Below are 17,569 nucleotides of genomic sequence, written 5' to 3' on the forward strand. Positions count from 1 at the left end.
GGGCTGGAGGTGGCCTGGGACTGGTAGGAGTGGGGGTGGGTAAAAAGGAGTCCCTCGGGACAGGAAAGGAGAAGGATGTAAACTGCATGTCGCCCAGCTGCCAGGAGTGGCCGCGGGTAGGGACCCTGTAGGTTGTCCCAGGGAGAAGACAGCCTTGGTTACAGTCACCTTAACCAAATCTCCACCAGCCACCTTATTGTGCCTTTCCACCAAGCCTTGGACGCAGAGTTGGCTTGCCTGCAACTTGCTGTGATAGCTGAGCCCCAGGTACCCGGAGTTCACAGAGAGGTCACAGTGAGCGGCAGTGACCTGAATATGTGAGTCATGGGCAGCGGTGGGCTGGGTATAGGGCAGCAGGTGGAGCTGAGGGGGCAGGAGTGGGGATGAGGGGCGTCCAGGGGACTGGCGCAGACCCCCAGCTGCAGTCTACGCAAGGGTCGTGTGCCACACCATGGTCGGGATAGTGGGGCTCTAAAGCATATGCTGAAGATTGGATGGACAGGCAGGGGGACTTCAGCATGGGTGCTATGATTCTGTTTGTTTTTCCCTTTAGCCTGATAACTGCAGAAGATTCCTACCTTCTAGAAGCTTCTATTAGCTCCTTGCTGGAACAGATTTGCAAGGTGTTTGCATTAATGGATGACTTTGAGCCTTAGTTTCTAGACAAGCCTCAGCTGCAAAAGAGAAATCACTTTTCGTCATCTGTACTCCAGCCCTAAGCAGTGGCTTCCTGCTTCCTGATTCCTGATTCCTCAGGTGCCCTGCCCCATGAATTTTTTCTCTAGACTGCCCTCCAGTGTGTAAATGCTTGTTCTGCTGAAAATAAAATCAACTTCTATTCAATATCTGAGTTTGTTTTTTATCAGTGGCTCTTTCAATTTTCCTTCCACTCGTCCTTGGGAGTAGAGAGATTCTGGGGTTTTTGTAGACAAGGTAATATAAGGTAATTTAGGAAATGGAGAACAAATGAAAATCAATTTCTTGGCTTTCAGCACTGACTACCCTCCGTATTTTGAAATACATTTACACTGTGATGTGAGAGTTGAAGTCAGGTATAAAATGAATACCAATTGCAAAAATGCAGGTTTTATTTGCAAGTCTAATATTAGATTTTTCTCTCCATTTTTTCATGTGCTTGAGATTGGTCTTTTTCTATAAACATTCCAAAATATATTATCAATGGAAGCCAAAAGATATACTATACAGTAATTACTGAACATTTGAACTGCTCAATTCCCTGCCTCCTGGTTGACTCCTGTATATGAGTGTTTTCCCGCATTGGTGGTTTGCTTAGTAGTAACTGCAGGTCACAGAAGTACATTCATCTGCGTGGTGATCACATTCTGAGAGGGAGTTCATACATGCACATAACACATCTTTTATGGCAGGGGATATTTTAGCCAGATAGAGGAAGGAGGCACCCAAATTTAGGTTTCTACTTCCCTAACCCCAACTGAAATGGAGATTGGAGTCATTATTTTCCCTGCTGTCTATATTTCAAAGAGCTGGCCTTAACAAAGACTTTCCATAGTCCTAAAGGTGTCAAGAGACCTTTTGTATTCTCTTAGCTTTCAGAAGAGTGTATATCCTTTTCAGAGACAGAAAATACTAACAAGTTCTTTAAATGCTTTAATAATAGATGTCTCTTTAAAGGGAGAATTAAACTCTTCGTTCTTAATTTGCATATGTCCTTACAATAGCTAAGCAAAATATATTGGAAACATTTCCTGAAAACATGCAGACCTCACACAGCATCTAAGCTGTGCAGATTTACTAGATTTTCTTGATGAACAATCATGTGTAAATAAAGGCCAGTGTTTTCCCCTCCATTGCTACCTGGATGCCTTTATTCCCTGATTCCTCTCCTCAGCAGAGTTGTGTTTTCTTGCTGCTTTGTGTCTCTGATAGTTTCTGGTTGGATGTCTCCTTAGACCCTTATCCTTGTCAACTAGGAAGTCCTGTATTGCTAGAGGGATCCAAGAGCTGTGCTCAGGAACGTTGTTTGGTGAGTTGGTAAAGGTTTGATATTTTTGAGCTTTGCTTTATAAAGTTCTACAGAGATTCCGAACAGGTCCCAGTATCAGAGAAATGTTTCCACAGAGCACAGGCAAGATTTCCTGCTTGGCCCTGCCATTGCCAGCAGAAGGATGAATCTTTCTGTCCTCCTCATTTCTGTAGGTGGGGTGCATCGCTGATGTCTCCTGGAGAGTTGCACTGGTTTTCTCTTCATCCATCAATGGATAAATGCTTTTCCATCTCCCACAGTTTCCTAATATGCTTGTTTTCATTTCTGTTCCCCTGAATCTCTAATGGTCCCCACTCAGGATGGGCAGGATTCTCCCTCTCAGCAGCTCTCTCTTCTCTGGCCCTTTGACCTAAAAGCACTGGCTACCTAAACTCTAAATCTTCATGTCCTAAACTCTGGGCATTTTGTGCTCTAACAATCTCTATCTATCTATCTATCTATCTATCTATCTATCTATCTATCTATCTATCAATGTTCTGTCCTCTTTCCACTGTCCACTTTTGTCTTTTTTTCTTTTTAAACTTATATTTCATAGGTAGTGTATTTTGATAAATAGAGGCAAATTACACCTTCTTTCACTGTCACCCGTGCTCTCCTTCCTCATTCACCCTGGATGGTTCTAGTATATTCCTTCCATATCTGAGGGCGTCCTCACTTCCTCCTTAGTGAATGTGAAAACATGTATTCTTTTTATCCTTTGGCTGAGGTTCTGTGCCCTCAGAAAGACACTACCTTAAACCATCTTCCATGTTCTCCACTGGCATGGTTCTTTTAGTCTGGTTGAATATCCAGGTAATGTTCTGACATTCCCATTGTTCTGAGCTGGAATTGCAAATTGACTTCACACAGATTTCTGTTTACTTTGTTGGTCCACTGTTTGCTGTTATTTAAGTACGTTTGTCAACAAGTTTGTTGACATGCAGTTTACATACTTGAAATTCTATCCAATTTAGTCTTAAGTACTTTATGAAGGGCATATAAGTGCATGTAGGAAAATCAGGCAAAGACCCGTTACTTTGATTTATAAAAATAGAAACCTGAAACCCCATAAGAAAGAAGCAGTACTGAAAACATTATGGAAATTTTGGATCTGAAAACTATTGAAATAAAAAAAGTCAAGTGCTATGGTTGTGTGGGTATATTTGACCTCAATATTAGTGTTAATCAGAACACCAAGCACTGTGTTGCTCTGTATCTCCCCCAGGGAGCCAATAAAAATCAGAAGCATGTAACATGATACTTTATTCACATGATTTCCAAGCTGTGTGTGCACAGTGAAAGCAGCCTTATTCCAAAGCAGAGTAATTATCACAGGTCCTTTAACGCACCTCCAATACCCTCCTCCCTGTGCCTACTCTTTTCCTGAAATGTGGCATGAGCTTAGAAAATGCTAGCAAGAGAATGCCAAGTACCTGGCTTTGTGAAGGAAAGGCAGTGAAGTAGCCTCCTGTTCAGCGATTATTCTCAGATATTCATGGTGCTGGCCCCCAACTCCAGAAGGTCAGTGCCTGCAAGTATTCAACAGACAACTCTTGGGAGACCCTGGGGACCTTTCATGGCTTTCAATGTGGGTCACAAAGGCATTGCATGTTGTGACAATGCTCAGGCCTGCAATCACAGGAGTGCAGATTCCGGAAAGGTGAGGACGATGACTGTGCAGGAAGAGTCCCAGGATACAGTCTCTTAACTTCCCAGGGCTAGACACGGTTGGTTCTGGGCATCAGGTCTGGCCCTGATGTGCCCTGTAGCCCAGCAAACTAGGCTGTCTTTTCTGAGAGTGAGAGCTCAGCAGTGTCCCAACACTCCTTGTTGGATGAGACTTACCTTGGGGCTCCTAAGTGAGCTGATTGCTAGGCAGACAGACATACTAAGTAAGTAAAGGGAGCAAATGTGGCTTTCGAAGATCACTGGGAACAAAGAGGGGAGAAAGCACAAAGGATGTCAGGGATGAATAGAAGTCAGAAAGGAGCCACCGCATGAGTGTGAAATCTCTGCCAGAGCCAAGGGAATTGGAGGTGATTTGGGGTTGCTACAGAAGACTCTTTCCCAGGCAGATGGTGAAAGGGGCAGTCAGGTCTTTTTATTAGTGAAACATTGGGATCTTTCTTATTCAAACCAATGTGGAGGGATGGATATCTGGGAGTAAACGGGTATTTGAAGCACAAAGATGCCCGTACACTTAAGAGGGACAGGTGTGAGACCAAAGTGGTGTGACATCAGCAGAGCTGTATACAGTGGGCCTTAGCTTCCGCAGCTCTGACTCCTTCTCTGTGTCGCCCTCTTGCTGCCAACTGATGGGAACACTTTGCACATTGGGGTTGGCTCCCTCCTCAGCCCATTATCTGCTATCAAGATGACCAGGCAACAAAGTGACACCCAGTGAGTCTTACACTAGACATTCCAGACCCTTACTTTTAGCTTTTTCAACTTGAAAGCCCTGTATTTGCTTCCATATGCATAACATTCACTTTTGTGGTGTCCTATCACAACCCCAGAATTGTTGCAATAAGAATGTTCTTGCGTTTTTTTTTTTCCAAAGTGTTCTGTATTTTAAAATTTTATTTTATGAAAAAATTAGAACAAAATTTCAAAACAAAACAATGGGAGGATAAAATAATTAATATATTGGATATTTTTATCTCCAAAGTAGTTACTCACAGTACAAAATATGAGCAGTAAAAATTTTTCAAACTATATTAGCACCAACGGTTCTTTTGAATGCACTAAGTGAAACTAGTATTATAATTCTCTTGTATTATTTTCTCTTTCCTCTTCCTTCCTTCCCTGTTTCCTCCACCCCAATTCCTCTTTTGTTTTGAAAAGTTTCTTTCCATTTCACAATATCCATTTTACATTTTGGTCTTTATTTACTCTTTCAGTTTCTTAAACCAGGTGGACAATACAATGTTTACATGAGAGTCAGATTTATTTCACTTTTGAGTATGATCTCTCAAGTTGCATCTCATAAATGTTTCTACTTTATCCTCTTTCAAGGCTGAGTGTTTCTCCAATTGTATAAAAATACCACATCTTTTTGATCCATTGCTCAATTGTTGTGCATTTGGGTTGTTTCCAAGATTTAGCTATTACAAATTGTGCTGCTATAAACATGGATGCACACATATCACTGTGGTATGATGTTTCTAATTTTTCTGGGAAAAAAAACAGAAAAGGAAGAGCTGGGTCCCACAGGACCTCTAATTCTAATTTTCTGAAGAAACGTCATACTGATTTCCATAGTAGTTGTGCTAGTCTTCACTCCCACTAGCAGAATAGAAGGGTTCTTTTTCCCCTACAGCCCCACCAGCATTTGCTATTCATTAATTACTTTTTTTACTTTATTTGTTAATATTAAGAAGAAAAGGTAAAACAAATTTTCATGACAAAATAATAAAAAAGTAACAATTGTTGATAAATTACACATCATTATCTTTAGTCACTCAAGTACAAAATATGGGCATAAAAATTTCTTCAATCAATATTAGCACAACCTTTCCTATTCAGTGAACTACGTGACACTAATGGTATAACTAACTTGCATTTTTTTCTTTTCCCTTCTACCCTCTCTCTTTTCCCCTATCTTAGTTTCTTCTTTTTATTGAACAGTTTCCTCCCATTCACAGTGACTATTGTATATTTTGAACCTTATGGTTGCACATATGTCACTGTGGTGTGATGTTTTTCAATCCTTCTGGGAAGATACACAGAAGGGGAATACCTGGGTTGAATGGGACCTCTAATCCTAATTTTTTGAGGAATCTCCACACTGATTTCCACAGTGTTCGTACTAGTCTACTCTCTAACAACAGTTGTAAAGGGTTTCTTTTTCCCTACAGACCCAGAAGCATTTTTTATTGGTTGATATTTTTTTAATTAAATAATTTTTAAATGAATAAGGGAGAGGATGAGATAAAAGGGGGCATAACAACATAACAATACAGGTTAAAGCATGACAATTTCATCAACCTAGTGCTTCACCACCAAATAACCCGACTTAATAGTAGTTACCATAGTGTCTTTTTCTTTGAAATATTTGAATATGACTTCATATGCTATAGCATCAAACATATCAAGACTGTGTAACACCATTCAAGTGGATGAAGCATTGTAGAGTATTTAGAACCAACTAACAGAAAAAAATGATCAATGGTTTCTATATTATCTCTTTGCCTATAACAATTTTTGTTTATACTACCACATACGATAGAATCCAGTAAGTTACAACATGATAAAACCAATGGAGACAGAAGAACCATAGTTTGGTGCGGCTTTAAGACAAGATGGTATTAAATCGGCACTAGCTGTTATTATGTCTTATTTTCTTCAAAGTAGCTGTTCATTGCATCACTGGCCATAATATCAAACAGCCCAGAATAAAGCCATTCCAATTAATGAATGAAAATTATATAAGTCTTCAAGGCCATATAATGGGGAATCATGGTTATCACGTACTTTTATATATTTGATTCATTTCCTACACTAGGGAAACTATTTGGAGTTCACAGATGCGAGTTTGATTTAGTTCACTTATGAGTATGGTTTCAAGCTGCGACTATTTATCTGATATTTTTTAATTCTTTATATATTTTAGACAAAAGTCCTTTTTCTGAGGGGGAGTTCACTAAGATCTTTTCCCAATTTGTGGGTTTTCTTTTCACTATGCTGGAGATTTTTTATGACTTACAGAAACTTTTTAATAAGAGGTGGTCCCAGTTATTGATTCTGGGAAGTATTTCCCATGCAGTTTGAGTCCTGTTCATGAATTCTCTACCTACCCTATGTCTTCAAGGTTTCTACCTAATTTGTCTTCCAATAGATTTATTGTTTCTGTTTTAATATTCAGATCTTTAATCCATTTAGGTTTTAATTTAGTACATGGTGATAGGCTTGGATCGAGTTTTAGTTTTCGACAAATGTAGAGCCAGTTTTTCCAACACCATTTATTAAAAAGACTGTCGTTTTTGCAGTGAACCTGCTTGGCTCCTTTATAGAAGATAAGGTGGCTGAGTGTATTTGTAGTTGTGGTTGTATCTTCTAATCTATTCCATTGATCCTCTGCTCTGTTTTGATTCCAGTATCATGTTGATTTTACTACTGTTGCTTTGTAGTATAACTTCAAGTCAGGGAATGTGATGCCTCCTGCCTTGGCTTTGCTGCTTAGAATTGCCTTTGATATTCTAGGTCTCTTCTGGTTCCAGATGAACCTTAGGAGTGATTTCTCTAGGTCTATAAGGTATGTTGACGGTATTTGTATTGGGATTGCATTGAATCTGTATAACAGTTTGGGGAGAATGGCCATTTTCACAATGTTTTTTCTTCCTATCCATGAGCAAGGGATGTCTTTCCATTTTCTGAGATCATCTTCAATTTCTTTCTTCAGTGTATTATAATTTTCCCTGTATAGGTCTTTCACTTCTTTCGTAAGAGTAATTCCTAAATATTTCATTTTTTTTGGTTGCTAGTGTGAAGAGTGTGGCTTGTCTTATTTTTCTCTCTGTGATTTTGTTGTTAGTGTATAAGAATGCTATTGATTTCTGAGTATTGATTTTGTACCCAGCTACATTACTGAATTTATTTATTATATCTAAGAGTCTTTCAATGGAGTTTGGGTGGTCTTCTATGTAGAGTATCATGTCATCTGCAAATAATGACAATTTAACTTCTTCTTTTCCTATCTTTACCCCTTTTATTTTTCTCTCCTGTCTAATTGCTCTGGCTAGTACTTCCCGTACTGTATTAAATAGGAGAGGTGATAAAGGACATCCTTGTCTTGTGCCTGGTTTTAAAGTAAAGGCTTTCAATGTTTGGCCATTTAGTATGATACTGACTGTTGGTTTGTCATAGACAGCCTTTATTATATTGAGGTAAAGACCATCTATTCCAATTTTCTGTAAAGTTCTTATCATGAATGAATGTTGGACCTTATCGAAGGCTTTTTCTGCATCTATGGAAATGATCATGTGATTCTTACTTTTGGCTTTATTGATATGGTGGATTATATTTATTGATTTATGTATGTTGAACCATCCCTGCATGCCTGGGCTGAATCCCACTTGGTCATGGTGTATAATCTTCTTGATGATTTGCTGCATCCTATTTGCCAATATTTTATTGAGGATTTTTGCATCTGTGTTCATTAGGGAGATTGGTCTGTAGTTCTCTTTTTTGGTTGGGTCTTTCCCAGGTTTTGGTACTAGAGTAATATTTGCTTCCAGAAATGACTTGGGAAGGATTGCTTCCCTTTCAATTTCATTGAAGAGTTTGAGGAGTGTCGGTATTAAGTCTTGTTTGTATTTCTTGTAGAATTCTGCAGTAAATCCGTATGGGCCTGGGCTCTTCTTTGTAGGTAAGGAATTAATTACATGTTCAATTTCATTGATAGAGATTGGGTTATTCAGGAGTTTTACATCCTCTTGATCTAGCTTTGGTACTTCATATGTTTCTAAGAATCTGTCTATTTCTTCTGTGTTATCAAACCTTATTCATTAATTACTTGATGCTAGCTATTCTCTCTAGGGTGATACAAAATCTCAGTTTTGTTTTAGTTTGCATTGGTTGAATGACCTACGATGTTGAATGTTTTTCATATATTTGCTATTTGTGTATCTTTACCCCAGTAGTTCATTTTTACATTGGATCTTTGAATTTTGGAGGTCTGATTTTTGCAAATCTTTATATTTTCTAGATATAAGTCATTTGTCTGAGAGCAGTAAGACAAATTTTTTCCCACTCTGACTCTTCCCTTTGATGGTTGTTTCTTTTGTTGTACAAAAGCTAAAAGATGAAATTCCAGTTGTTGATTCTTTGTAGCACTTCCTGTTCAATCTGGGTCATGTTTGTGAAGTCACTGCCCAAAGCTACATCTTCAAGAATTCTACTTATTTTCTCTTGCAGTAAATTTAGTGTTTCTCTTTTAATATTTAGATCTTTGATCCATTTTGATTTTAGTTTAGTGTGTTTGTTTTACACAAAGGGCAAATATGTTCACTGGAAGAAAGCTTCTTTAATAAGTGATGGGAAAAACAGACTTTCCATATGCCAAAGACTAAAACCAAAGTATCCTTTGATTGAGATTTTCTACTTGCTGGTATCATGGCCTCGGCAGATGTCATCTTCAGCAGTCTTGTGCTGACCTATTAGTCATTGTTCCCAAGGGCATCACAAGAGAGCCACTGAGCATTTGCTCTGAGATGTGCTGAAATGCTACCTCATGTTTTTTCATGGCATGTTTTCAGTAAGATTACATGATTATACTCTTGAAGGATAATACCTTTTTTTCAACTATATGGTATATGTTTTATACGGCCTATGTTGATTTTTTTGGTAAGGTGATGGGAAAATGACACTTTCAACAACCAAATTTGCTGTTGCTATTAAATCACTAAAAATGTCCAACACATTCCCACCCTCAAATCCAGGGTACTTTCCTAGGTCTGATTTACTCTGTCGTCTTCGTCTACTAGAAATCAGACCAAGTATATATCCTTATGCAAGAGGCATTCCTCAACTCCAGTGCACCTGTTTCTCCTGGAAAAGTCAACCTACCTTCTCTGCCCATACACATCTACACTCAGGCTGTATACATTTCTGCCTCATGCATCCCTCTCTGACAGTATTAGTCAACTCATTTATAAATACCCTTAACCAGTAATTTATTATTCTACTACACAGATTCTGCTAGATTTGTCAAAGCTGGTCTGGGGACCAAGAAACTTTCTGAATTCCTCAAGGAAGATATTAATGGAGACCTCATATAAAATTACTCTTTCAAGTTACCTTATCAAACCCCATAGTTTTATTTCATCCTATAATCTAGCCATGTTGTATCTGAACATAATAAGTTACTAAGTTGTCCATTGGAAACTTGTTAGAAAATTTAGAGAGGAGACATATTATATATATATATATATATATATATATATATATATATACACATCCAAAGAAATTGGACAATTGAAATATTAATATACGAGTCCTTACATACATTAAAATGACAAAAGTATGTTAAGATACAGATATTATTTTGTCTGATGCAAATTATTTGGTATGAGTGACCAAGAGACATACATTTAAAAATGCAGATGTATCTAATCTGTGATGGTACAGACAATCCTCAGGAAAGACATGAGATTTGGTTTGAAACATGAAGGAAGTTGATAACAAAATCACAACAATAATTCCTCGGTGGTTGGTATATGTCAGGCCAGAAAGAAGTGCTTAGCATAAAAATACTGTATGTCACTACAAGACAACAGTTTTGTTTTTATTCACATGTACCTTACAGATGAAGTCATTGTTGTAAGGCACTACTACACACACTTGCACAGCTATTTGGGTTTGAGTTGTCACCCTATAACAGGGTGCTTGTCTACCATGAACAAAGTATCATGTGCAACTTCCAACAAACTAATAAAGAAATAAGTATCTGAGGAAAAGGATTTCACATGACAGTCTTCCCAGATATTTGTGAGGATGTGACAGGAATATTGTCTGTTTGAGGGTAGTCTTTGCAGTATAGGTAACACAAACTGAATCCATCTAAACCCAAACAAAAACCAGAATACTCAAAGTTGCACATCTCATAGGAGGAATGGCTGAAATATATACACAAGCAGTATGATTCCAAGCCATCAAAATAACCACAATCATAACACATAGGAAATGAAACAATTATGGTAGTACTTTCCAGACAGATTAAAACCAATAACAAGTATTTAGTAAAAAGTGTAAATTCAAAAGCGGTATGATATAGATATGAAAGACTCCCCCAAAGTTTCACATGTTCAGAAGTAAGCCTGCTGGTTGAAGTATGGAGCCCTTTTCTGTTTAGTGGATTATGTCATTGAAGAGCTCATAGACGATCTGTTAGGAGGAGGGGCCTGTTTAAAGGGGTTGCGAGACTTGGGAGGGTGAGCTGTGAGTTTGTGTTCTTGTCCCCAGCACCTCTCCGCTGTTTGTTCTTCTCTTCTTCCTCCTCTTCCTCCCATTGTTCAGCTTCCCTCAACCTACAGCCTTTCCTTTCTCTCTCTTTTACCCCATCTCTCTCTCTCTCTCTCTCTCTCTCTCTCTCTCTCTCTCTCTCTCTCTCTCTCTCTCTCTCTCCTTCTCATTTTTCACTGCATTCTATGGGTTAAAAAACTGTGCACTGTGTACCAATTTTTTTACGCCTTGCAGCCACTCAGGATGCATGGATTGTACATTCTAAAATCCCAAGCCAAAAGAACCTTCAACTAGTTTAACTTGTATTTGGGGGATATTTTCATTCATCCACAGGAAAATGACTTCTACGAAAGGATCTTTGAAGCTCAAGTTACGAGACTTACAGAATCTAAGTGCACAGAAATGGGTGTTCATATTTAAAACAGAGGCCACATGATTTTCCAGCAGTTTAGCTCTCTGATGTCTCTCCATGTGTCCAACTAATACCACAGAACTCCCAGTTTTGTGTAAACTTAAGAGCAAAAAACCAAAACAGGGTCATTACTTGAGGACACAATTAAGTTTTGCTCTGGATAAATGTTATTTTCAGATTTATTAAAATCAGAATTCATTACAAATGGAGACCAAAGTCAAAGTAGTAGGTTAGAATATGGAGAAATGCCTAAAAACAGTTATAAGAACATGATCTTGGAGTTGAGTTTCTCATGAGTTATGGGGGCAGTTTCTTCTTGGACTACTGGAGACAACAGACAGCTTTGCTCTTTGCCACTGATGCTATTCTAATGGCATTATTTAAATTGAGATCTCAGAATAGCTGTTCCGCAGACACTACAATGTGACCAGGCCCATGATAGTGTGGAATGTGTAGCTAGCCCATGTGGAGTTTGGGAACAGGGTGACCCCTCCAGTCACGATCTCCTATGTATGAATTAAGTTCATTTTGACTCCAAGTTGCTGGTTTGTGTAATTTTTCATCAAATCAGGAACATAGTAGGTTATAGTATCCTTAACAGATGTGTCTTATGGGCTTCCAAATTGATGACAGACAAAGTCCTTAGCTAAGGTAGGTCTACAATTATGCTAACTTATGGATCAACATGGTAGGTTTTCCCTGTTGTATTTTTGGTGTAAATATTGCTTTGAGCTGTCCTGTTCGTGAACATAGGAAGGAGTTTTGGAATTAAAAATTAGCAAATGGTTGATGGGAAAGATGGACTCCGTGTTCACATTGACTATCAGACCTCAGGACCTGATAAGGCATTTTTTACAGACTTGCTGGGTAAATACAGAGGTTTTGTAGTTTAAAGCTTGACATTGGTCATTTTGAATCGATTTAGTATCAGACACCCTATTTCTGTTATTTTTAACTAAACATCAGGAAAGGAAGTTTTTGAAATTATGGCAGCTGACTGCCTCTCACTAACTGTCTCTCAGTGTTCTTTTACACTTTTGACAACACACATTGCACATGATACAATTTGTTGGATTAAATTTCAGATATACATTGAGGTTGTTGCTGCATTCCCATAATGTCAGCACACAGGTAGCTAAGGTAGGAGGTTCATAATTAGTTTGAGGCCAGGCTGTGCTGCTTAGTGAGTTTGAGGTCAGCATGGACTAGTGAGATCCTCAAAATTGGTGATTTCAAAGTGGAACCAAAGATTTGGCACTGGCAACCTCAGAGCTGCACAAGGACCACCTTTCCTGGCCTTCAGTAGCACTGACACTGTTATGTCTTTGGAGTAACTTGTGTCATAAATCATCTTTATGTAAAGTAAATATCACCCTGATGCCTTCTGCATGTTTTCCACAAAATTTTTATTTACACTTTACATACAATCAATAGAAGTCACTTGCTTCACAGATATATGTCACTTTAAGTCACTCAAAAATCCCATTTTTCATTTTATTTAAAAGTCATTGTAGCATTTTTTTTCCCTTCAGGATGTTAAAGTCATTTTGGCATATTTAATTTGTGTTGGGCTATTCGCCGTAAGAATTGTTCAAACGCATATATTTTCTTTTGTACATATGGTAATGGATTTTCTTGTGAGGCACTTGTAGTTATAGGTTACTGTGAATATTCTTTAATTGCTCTTGTAAGATAGAATTGGACCAGTTGGTGTTTAATATTACAAGTTAATTCTCATGACTTACAAAGCAAATCAGGTTTAGTGCACCTCATAGGTTTTCTTTACAAGAATTTGTGTAAATTTGTATTTATAGTGGGAAAAATTAACATTTGATTGAGTGAATTTAAAATTATTCTGTAGTTGTATAAATGTTAAATTTTTATCTTGTAAATTAAGAGTATGTACCCAAGAGCGGGGAGCAGGCGGCAGGCGCGGGCTAGGGCATGAGTGTGGGACGGGTCCGAGGTGGCAGGACGACTGCCATGACCGCTTGGCAGGCTCTGTGCTTGGGTCCCAGGCGGCTTGGGGTGGGGCGCCCGGCTGCCTGGCTGCGCTCCTCCTCCGCCCGCCGCAGCCGCCGCCGCGATTTGGTGGAAGGGGGCGCTGGGCAGATGGAAATCCTAATGACGGTCTCCAAATTTGGCTCCATCTGTACCATGGGCGCCAATGCCTGGGCATTAAAAGAAAATGATTGGTCCAGAATAGTTTCCATTCAAAGAACACTATTTTGGATTAGTCAGTTTTGGGAATACCTAATACTGCATGTTCTTCAAGTACTTGATTTTGGCGTCCATTTTAGCAAAAGGTTCTAGCATAAAAGAATCAGCCTAGGAAAAAGGAGAACCTTCTCGCGTGCTTAGCAGATCTCTTCCACAACATAGCCACGCAGAATAAGGTCAGAGCGATCCCTCCGAAGTAGTTCATCACGAGATTACGGGGGGGAAATGAGCTTTTGGATAACTATATGCAACAAGATGCCCATAAATTCTTAAATTACCTAATAAATAAAATTGTTAATATTTTACAAGAAAGAAAACAGGAATAACAAGAAAAGTCGCTTACCTAATGGTAACATTGATAATGAAAAAATAGCACACCAGACCTAACATAGGTTCATGAGATTTTTTTCAGCAAACATTACCGAATGAAACCAGATGTCTTACTTGTGAAACTATAAGCAGCGAAGATGAAGTTTTTTAGACCTTTTTGTCGACGTGGAGCAGATGACATCAATCTCACACTGTTTAAGACGTTTCAGCAACACAGGAACTCTATGCAGTGAGTACAAGTATTATTCTGAACAGTGTCACAGCAAACAGGAAGCACACAAACGCTCTGCATCTGAAGAGATTGAAATATATGAATCAGCTTCATCAATACGCAAAACTCTTACTGGGTAGCCCTTCCTATCATGACAGTTAATTTATTTGCTCAGGTATCATGCTGTCTGTGTGGTCCATACAACAAGGAAATGAAATTAGACATGCCAGCTCCTCTTGTAAAGCAGCCTTACAGTTATTGACAGGCATTTTCTCTTTATAAATTGCACCAATAGTAATTTGAATTCCTTGGGGGTGCAGTAGGAAAAATTGGAATATGTGCTGGGTTGTGATGCTGATGTAAGAAGGCGATTCTTAACACACTGCACAGATGTCTGGGGTCAGTATGCACAGAGCATACTCAGTATCTTTTCCAGAATAAACCAAAAATATTTTTGGACCCAACACTTGCAGTACAACCCTAACATACTAGAATCCAGTGTCAGGAAGACAAATATGTTTTGCTTCACTGAAGAAGCTTATAATAATATACAGTATATGTATATGTAGGGAACAATTGGTCAAAAGTGGTTTTTTGTTTCCCCAACGGGAAAGACTGGCTTTGTAATTATAATTTTCTTATTTATTTTACTTAAAACTGGTAGAGTCTTAAGTATTGTATGAAGCGCCTATGATTCTGTCAGTAAATTTTAGTGTATTTTTATTAGTTTTGTCAACTTAAGTATTCCTTTTGTTTGTTTCTATTTTTGAGGAAAATTTAAAATTTTATCTGAAATTACTAAGAGACCTTGAGAAAAATTGCAGTGAGAGAAGGTAAATAATTTTTTTTCAGGAGGAACTGATATCTCTGGCTAAGTAGTTGTTCTTTTGTCATAGTTCATAAGTCAGTTATTTTATTCAGCTTTAATTTCAATAAAAAAAAACCTAAAGTCTCTGTAGTTATTGGAATGATGAAAAGAAATTCTGGTGCGGTGGTGATGTACTGGTCTTTAGAATTCTTAAATACTCTGACATTTCAGATTGAATCTTGCTTGGAAAACTCATGTCATCAATGCTATTTTCAAGTGCCTTCTTTTAACTTTGGAAAAAGGTAATATATTCATCATAACCTTAGAAGCCTGGATTATGGCCAAAAACTCTTCTGAAGATTACATTTTGATTAAGTAGGCCAGTAATCCCAAAAAACACCACCTTTTCCCCCCATGACTTTACAGATTGATTAGAAGAATGTTCTGAAATTAAAATTTATATTTTCATTTTGCTGGAGGTTTTAAGAACATATGTAATGTAAAATTTATGTAAATCATTGCAGTTGATATTTTTCCATATATCAGAAAGTTATCTGACAATGACCAAATGTAACTTACAGAAAATAATTGAAAATTACTTTCAAAGTAATAGCAATCATGAATTGGATGTTTCGTATCAATGAGTATTTTTTTTAAATTTTTCTATAGTTATTTTACTAAAACTGTTGAAAAAAATGATTTTTCTGTGCTACTTTTAACATTTATTACCTGTATCTTTTAGCTCAAGAAATGACTTCACTTATTTGTCCCATCAATAGATCTTAAACCCAATTAATTAAGTAATCTTAAGGGTTACTTAATTAATTGGGTTGCTTGGAAAGATGTCCTGAGAGGAAAATAAATGTTTTTTGGTTTTTATACAAAATATCAAAAATATTTTGACAAGTTCATTTTAAGATACACTTTCTCTCTGCCTGACTGGAGTTGTTTGGACAAATTACACATAGCCTGCCTGAGCTGCTTCCATAACACAGAGAATCACAGCCAGGAAGGTAAGGAAAATCAGAGAAGTGGAAGTGCTTGTGTTTTGAGAGCTTAAGCTGAACTATTCTAGAATTTGAAGTTGTATTTTTGCAGGCTCCTATAAAGCAAAGGGATACAGTGAAGCAGTTAACTTTAATGTCAGTCAGGCCACAGCAGGGATTGAGGTAGATGAAGTCATTTACATAAAGGTAAACATTGGTACAACATTGGTACAACCTACTAAAGGTACAACACTGAAACAATGTGTTGTGTTTTGCACATTTTGTGGTTAAGAAACCATACAAGCAAAGCAAGCTAAACTTCCTGTACAGCAAGTACTGACATTTGCATTGAGTCCCATGTTGTCACACATGTTGTTCCCGTCTGCACTGTAGTTTGTAGTATGATTTGTCAGAGAGGGATTGTGAGTGAAGGTTCTAAAGTTTATTTTTTACTCTTAGTGTAGCTGGATGGAAGTAAAATGTTTTGAAGCTTATCAGAAACTCAGCATACTTTTGAAATATATAGGGTTAGAGTTGGGGAAGTAAAAGTATGTGTATAATAAGTAAGAAAAGTGGCCCGTCTATAGAGGGTTTGTGCTGGTTGGCTGTGGTTAAGATGAGGAACAAGTAAATTTGTAAATGGGGCTGATTACTATAACTGTGCACATGTTTGTTGGGATAGCTGTTGCATATTTTGTACATTGGAATAAAGATTTCTATAAATTAACTGAAAGTAAATACTCTAAATTAAGTCCCTCTTCTAAGTCATATGGCTTTGTCTGGGAGGCTTTATCAGTGACAGGAGCCAGGATGCTTATGAAAGAGGAGGGAAGGAGATGTACCAGATGAGTCTCATGGCTTCTGACCATCAGTATAGACAGTTTTTTTTTCCTTGATGGCAGTAGAAAGACCTCACTTTCATAAAATACTACTATTCATACTTTATTTTAAGGGTACTTTTTATTGAAGATTCTCTCACGAGGTGTTTGGCTAGGAGCAGGGAGGCTGAGATGTTCAGGACCTGGCTTGTGAAGTTACATGTGTGACCTTGGGCGAGTCACCTAACCTCTCTGTGCTTCAGTCTCCCTGTATTGTCAAATGGGACTAGTACCTACCTCACAGGATTGTTGTGGGGATTAATTAGAAATAATGTCTCTAAAACATTTAAGGTTCTTGAAAAAGGTGCTATATAAATACAAAATAACATTTATTAAAGTTGGTTTATTTGTGAAAAAATAATATGTACCCTAATTATTAAAAAAAATGTGTTCCTTTGTAGCATGTAAGTGACACTCTTACAGAGATGGTGGCCTAATTTCAGGTTTCAGGGGCAGAAACACATAATGATGATGTTTTCCCACCCGTCTCCATAACTAATTTTTACCTTGCTGGAAATTTGCTGTGCCAGGCGGCAGTCAGATGTAATAAAATAGACTCTGCCCAAAACTTCAAGATGTGTGGACAGTGGAAATGCTGCTTGGGTGCTGTTTTCTGCTCTAAATAGCAAAACATGAACATACAGTATTCAATGCAGCTCTATGTATGCATGTATGTATGTAAAGGGTGATGGGTGGGAGGTGTGTAACAAAGCATGGTAGAGAAGGGTCTCTGCAGCCTTGAGAGAGGGCATTTATTT

The 17,569-nt window shown here is 37.9% G+C and overlaps 1 pseudogene; it reads left to right on the plus strand.

Annotated features, from left to right (window-relative positions):
• Positions 1 to 13,490: 13,490 nt before the first annotated feature.
• LOC100725623 (ubiquitin carboxyl-terminal hydrolase 12-like) lies at positions 13,491 to 14,301 on the plus strand (annotated as a pseudogene).
• The last annotated feature ends 3,268 nt before the right edge of the window (positions 14,302 to 17,569 follow it).

Source organism: Cavia porcellus, unplaced genomic scaffold (genome assembly GCF_034190915.1).
Source record: "Cavia porcellus strain 051 isolate PalLab524CR breed Dunkin Hartley unplaced genomic scaffold, mCavPor4.1 scaffold_3, whole genome shotgun sequence".
Lineage (NCBI taxonomy): Eukaryota > Metazoa > Chordata > Mammalia > Rodentia > Caviidae > Cavia > Cavia porcellus.